The sequence below is a fragment of the Tachysurus fulvidraco genome, chromosome 11, assembly GCF_022655615.1.
Source record: "Tachysurus fulvidraco isolate hzauxx_2018 chromosome 11, HZAU_PFXX_2.0, whole genome shotgun sequence".
Lineage (NCBI taxonomy): Eukaryota > Metazoa > Chordata > Actinopteri > Siluriformes > Bagridae > Tachysurus > Tachysurus fulvidraco.
Window position 1 is genome coordinate 22,244,523 of NC_062528.1, and position 6,268 is coordinate 22,250,790.

Genomic DNA, 6,268 nt, shown 5'->3' on the forward strand with positions numbered 1-6,268 from the left:
CACAGACACACCCAGCTACACACACAAACATACAATACTTGGGTCCAATGTACACTTAAATGTTTAACCCTTTCTTGCCTAAAATTTGGTGTTAAATAAGAATTCATAGAAATCATAGAACAAATTAAATAAATAAGTAGAAATTACATGATGGGTGATGGGACCAAGTTCTTACTTGTTTTTTATTTCTTTCAGCTTCAGCTATGTCCGTGTTGTGGCCTTTGTGTTGATCCAGTGTACACAAGTAACAGATGAAGCTTTGGTCAGTACGACAGTAGATCTCCAACAGTTTGTCATGTTCAGAGCAGATCTTCTCTTGGAGCTCTGCACAGGCTTCAACTAACTTGTGCTTCTTAAAGGCAGGAGACTGATAGTGAGGTTTAAGATGATCTTCACAATAAGAGGCCTGACAAACCAGGACATGACGGCTTTGTGTTTTCTCTCGGTGCAGGAATCGCACTACACATCTCCAGGTCCAGCGTAACAGTGAGCAGAAAATGCAACTTGGAGTTCAGTCTTCTTCATTTCCTCCACCACTTCAGCCAGCATGTTGTTCCTGGATAGAATAGGCCTTGGAGTGAAAGTTTTCCTACACTGTGGGCAGCTGTATATGCTCCTCTGATCTTCCTTATCCCAGAAGCCATTAATATACACCTTACAGAAATTGTGTCCACACTGAGTACTTACGGGGTCATTCGGGTGATCCGGACACAATGGACAAATTAACGTATCCCGATCTACTAAAATACTGGTCTTTGCCATTTTCTTACACTGAGAGAGATGTTATAGTGTGGCTGAGACTGAGTGTGGCTTTAAAGAGAGAGACTTTCTCCAATTTTTTATTTTATTTTATTTTTTTTTTATTTTTTTTTACAACTGCTCACAAGCGCTGTTACCCAGAGAGGTTGTGTCAGGAAAGGACAATGAGCCATTTGCGCAAAGAACAGACCTGGGCTGGACAATAGTCGGAGGTGCTGACCCTTGTGTTGACTATGGTGATGCAATTGGAAGCAGCCACAGGATCATTGTCAAGGAAGTGACACCTAGTCAGTCATCAGACCAGTTGCCAAATGAAGTCCATTACATTTGTCATACACAAGTCAAGGAAGTAGTCACACCACAAGACGTGATTAAAGTCCTGGAGTCTGACTTCATCGAAAGAAAGGTGGAAGATTCTCACTTCTCCCAAGAAGATCTGCGCTTCATTTCCATAATGGAAGAAGGTGTGAAAATGAAAGCAGATGGACATTGTGAGTTACCTTTGCCATTCAAAGAAGATCGGCCAACTCTTGAAAACAATAAGAGCTGTGCAGAACGCTGACGCAAATGTCTCAAGAAAAGACTTGAAAGGGGCAAACAATATCACAATGACTATACAACATTCATGAACGAAACAATAGAGCATGGAGATGCAGAAAGGGTCCCCCCTTGAAGAATTGAACAAAAGCTCTGCCTGGTACATTCTGCACCATGGGGTGTACCAACCTCAAAAGCCTGGGAAAATAAGAGTAGTGTTTGATTGCTCAGCAAAGTATAAGGGCGTGTCATTAAATGATCACCTGCTCACAGGTCCAGAGCTAACCAACACCCTTATAGGTGTATTGTGTCGGTTTCGCAAAGGTCCCGTAGCTGTTGTGTGAGACATAGAACGTATGTTTCATCAATTCAGAGTCAGACCTGAATTCAGACTCAAGTCCATCAGTCTATGGAATGCGAGTTCTTTTGTTTGGAGCTGCCTCTTCGCCAGCCTGTGCAGACTTTGGTCTCAAGTACATCGCGGCACAAGATCAAGGCCAGTTCAGTGAAGCAACTATAAGATTCATAGAAAGAAACTTTTATGTGGATGATGGCCTTATTAGTGTCTTCTCAGCAAAAGAGGCTATTAGTCTAGTCCATGAAGCAAAACAACTCTGCAGTACTGGAAAATTGCGACTGCACAAGTTCGTTTCCAACAGTTCACAAGTTCTGGACACTCTTCCTAAAGAAGATTGTGTAAAGATGGTAAGAAACCAAGACCTAGCGCTGGGTGAGCAACAGATTGAAAGAGGCCTAAGAGTTAAATGGGAAGTCACCTCAGACCAGCTTCAGTTTCGAGTAGTTGTGAATGAGCGTCCACTTTCCAGACGTGGAGTCTTGTCAACTGTAGCCTCTGTCTATGACCCACTTGGGTTGTAGCACCTTTTGTTCTACTTGGCAAGCAAATATTACAGCAAATGTGTCGTGACAAGACAGATTGGGATGAACCACTCTCAAAGGAACTCAAGCCACGGTGGGAGTCTTGGCTTCTAGAGCTAAAGAACCTCGCTCATATCAAAATTGATCGCTGCTATCTTCCAGCAGATTTTCAAGAAGTTCAGAGATATGAACTCCACCATTTTTCAGATGCAAGTGTTACAGGATATGGTGTTGTACCTATTTAAGATCAATCAGTAAATTAGGACAAATCCACTGCTCACTTGTCATTGCTAAGTCCAGAGTTGCACCCACCAAGGTAACCACTGTGCCAAGACTAGAGTTGACCGCTGCAGTAGTAGCAGTACGTGTAAGTGACATGCTCAAGGGAGAACTGGAGTTGGAAAATGTCCAAAAATTCTTCTCGATGGATTCACAAGTTGTCTTAGGGTATATAAACAACGAAGCGAGGCGTTTCCATGTCTTGGTTGCGAACCGTATCCAGCGCATCAAGGAAAGCACTAAACCAACACAATGGAAGTACGTCACATCAGCAGACAACCCCGCTGACCATGCGTCTCGAGGACTCAAATCTAAAGAGCTCATTGCTTCCAACTGGTTTAGCGGTCCAAGATTTCTCTGGCAAGATCAACTTCCCAGTGGAGAGATTAAGGTGGGAGAACTTGACACAGAGGACCCAGAAATATGCAAAGTTCTTGTATACCACACTTTAACAACAGTAGATCCTTGTAGAACGCTTCCTGAAATTCTCCAGCCGGACAAGGTTGATCAAAGCTACTGCAAGACTTACCAGATTTGTAAAGGAGTTTAAAGGCTCAATAAAGAGGACTAACGAAGCTACAAGTCTTGAAGAAAGGCAAGAAGCTGAGCTTACAATCATTGCCATTGTCCAAAGATCTGTCTTCTCTAAAGAAATCAAAGAACTTCAGTCCCAAAAGGAGTTAACTACTAAAGACGAAGCAAACAGATTGTATCGACTCAATTCCTTCCTGGACGACAAGGGCATCCTTAGAGTGGGAGGTAGATTAGAGCATGCAACCTTACATCCATGCATCAAGCATCCAGTAATCTTGCGAAAGACCAGCCATATAACTAAGTTATTGATTGATCACTATCATCAGCAAGTGACACATCAAGGGCGTGGCATGACCATAAACCAACTAAGATCTAATGGCATATGGATTCTTGGCTGTAGTCGAGCAGTATCATTGTTTATCTACAACTGTGTCAAATGCAGGAAATTCAGACGTCGAACAGAGGAACAAAAGATGGCAGACCTGCCTAGTGAAAGAATGGAGACAACTCCTCCCTTTACTTACTGTGGGATGGACTGTTTCGGCTCATTCTATACTTAGGAGGGAAGAAAGGAACTAAAACGCTATGGACTGCTGTTCACTTGTTTGTGCTCTCATGAGTACAGATAGAGTTACTTAATGATTTACTGAGGTTACTTTAGAGTTACTTAATGATCTACTGAGGCATTCCTCAACTCACTTCGTGCTTTCATTGCTCTACGCGGAAACATCCGTCAACTGCAATCAGACCAAGGCACCAATTTTGTTGGAGCAAGGCGTGAGTTCTTGGAAACGGTAAAAGAGATGGACCAAGAATGCCTGAAACAACTAGGTTGTGAGTTTGTCATGAACCCACCCTCTGCCAGCCATATGGGTGGAGACTGGGAAAGGCAAATCCGAACAATCGGGAGTGTGTTAACATCCATCCTGGATCAGTCATCCCGAACACTTGATGATTCATCCTTAAGGACCTACCTATACGAAGTCATGGCAATCGTAAACAGCCGACCTATAACAGAACACCTGCTCAATGATCCTACTGGACCTCAGCCACTTACACCAAACCTTCTTTTGACAATGAAATAATCAATAATACTGCCTCCACCCGGAGATTTTGTAAAGGAAGACCTTTACCTCTGTAGAAGATGGCGTAGAGTGCAGTATCTAGCCAATGAATTTTGCAATTGCAAAGATGGAGCCAATGCAAAGATGGAGAAAGGAGTATCTTTTGAGCCTACAACAAAGGCAGAAGTGGCACAAGACAAACAGAAATGCGAAGGTCAATGACATAGTGATTATACAAGATGATGCAACACACAGAAATGATTGGAAACTGGCTAAAGTTACTGCTGTGTCCCCAAGTCAAGATGGATGCATACGAAAGGTGCAGTTGCTAATCAGTGACTCAGCATTAGATGACCATGGGAAGAGACTAAGTAAACCAGTTCATCTAGTAAGACCAATCCACAAGACCGTCACATTGCTAGAAGCAGATTAGTACAGTTCATAAGTACATTTTGGAAATCACAAGTGATTTGGTGGGAGTGTAGCTATATATATATATATATATATATATATATATATATATATATATATATATATATATATATATATATATATTCAGTTTGTAAAATATGCACTTTACAGTTTTAGGGAAATAAATGTTTAAAATGTTCAAATTGTTAGAATGGAACAGCAATGTATTTTTTTGTTGATGTTGATTTATTTGTTATTAGTTAAAACTATAGAAGGGTGAAAGGGAACATATAATTTTGTTTCACTGGGGAATTATTTAATTGTTGCTATCACTTCCGGGGGGTGCACGAGGTATGCGCTGGTAATCTCAGTACAAGTTGCTCTTTAAGTAATAAGAAATTCATATATTATTGTTCTTATTTTTAAAGCAGAAGAAGCTGTTAACCCTCAAGTTTATTCCTCTTGAGTTAGAGAGGCCAATGAGGTATGTGTTTGTTAATTGCCTTTTTGTATGTAACTGTTTATTTAGAAGCAGCCATTTTAAGTGTATTTTCTCACTTGTTGAATGTGCACTTTATTTAAGTTAAGTACTGTATGTCCTTCCATAGTTCTGATGGCATTTGTGGCATTTCGGCATTTGGAATGTTTGGCATTTTCGTCATTATTGGCATTATTGAAGCATAAGGCTACAAGACATGAAGACTTGTCCAAAATAAATGTCTGTTAAAAACCAAGAACGACCTGAGCCTTTTATTCAACTCAAGGGGAGTAACAGAGTAAGTGTGAGAAAGTAAATAGAGTATTGATGTTGCAGTTAAACAGAATTTTCCAAATATGTTAGGTGATGACCAGTTGTGGCTGGAAGTGTGACTTCAAGTGCTCTAGTGTTTGGTGGGGAGAGAGAGACCAAGAGAATCTGCTTCAGCCAATAAGGCGTTTTGAAGTGGCTACATCTGGTTATGGGCTGGTTTGTAACAGGATTAAACATCGTTGATCTCGAAATATCCTTCATGGTTGAAATGGGAAGTTGGTAGCACGAAGCACTAAGGAGGAAAATCAATCATGTATTAAGGCTTAGCCTGGGAGTCAGCATAATTGAGGGTAGGCATGATGGATATGCTGTGACACCTATCTAGTGAACAAATCAGTGAGCGTAGAGTTTCATGGTTGACCTACACATATCCAAATCTCTCTAGTTCTGTGTCTTCTTGATGCAGCACTGATCTCAATGGCACAGGCAATGTCTCACCAGCTAGTAGGTGTGGCATAGACTAACAATAGTCTCTGTTATGTATTTTGACCCATAAAGCGGATTGTGTTTGGTAACAAAAGATACCTGTAAGCAATTCTATGCACACAGTTTGCCTTCATACATTTTGCATTTCCTAATTCCTTACTTTAAACTGGGCACTGATGGATTGAGGTGTAGTTGCAGCCAGAACCCACCAATAAATTATGTACCCCCTTGAATACTCACTATTATATAGTGCATTCCAGCTCAATCAGAGGTTGTCTGTGGCACAATGGGGATCCGGCCGAATGCCCTAACAGTCATGTGGCATTGGTCCTGGAAATGCCGGGGTTTCTCCACAATGCCTGGTTCCCATGCCTCCCCAGATTACTCAAGGAGGCATGAACGCCTCTGGGTGGTGCTTGGTTATGTTGGCTGCTGCTAGAGTACCCACTGACTTGCCCAGGCTCCAAAGTATCTGCTGGTTCTTTGGGACAACTCAAATGTCTACATAACTCTTAATAACATTTTTGTGATGTACTAAAGGAAACCAAGACACATCACATATAACATG

The 6,268-nt window shown here is 41.5% G+C and overlaps 1 pseudogene; it reads right to left on the bottom strand.

Annotated features, from left to right (window-relative positions):
* Positions 1 to 124: 124 nt before the first annotated feature.
* On the bottom strand, positions 125 to 762 carry LOC125145874 (annotated as a pseudogene).
* Positions 763 to 6,268: the final 5,506 nt, after the last annotated feature.